A 249-nucleotide genomic window follows, 5' to 3' on the forward strand; every position below is an offset into this window, starting at 1 on the left:
TTCGCCTTCCATGGACATGCTTAAATCCCCTCTGTCCTCCCCTTTTAGCCCCAAGTTCCCATCTCTCTTTCTCGTTTTTCTCTTATGCCTTTTTCTCTCTGTAGTTATGGCCATCCTGCCCTCCTTCTCTCTGTCTCTGCTCTCTCCTTCTCCCCTTCTTCCTCTCCTCCTCCCCTTTTCTTTCTCTGTCTCCCTCCCCTCATCACATAACACTCTTACCTGCAAGCACCTCACAAACAACCCCCCCAT

Source organism: Penaeus monodon, chromosome 34 (assembly GCF_015228065.2).
Source record: "Penaeus monodon isolate SGIC_2016 chromosome 34, NSTDA_Pmon_1, whole genome shotgun sequence".
NCBI classification, from domain to species: domain Eukaryota; kingdom Metazoa; phylum Arthropoda; class Malacostraca; order Decapoda; family Penaeidae; genus Penaeus; species Penaeus monodon.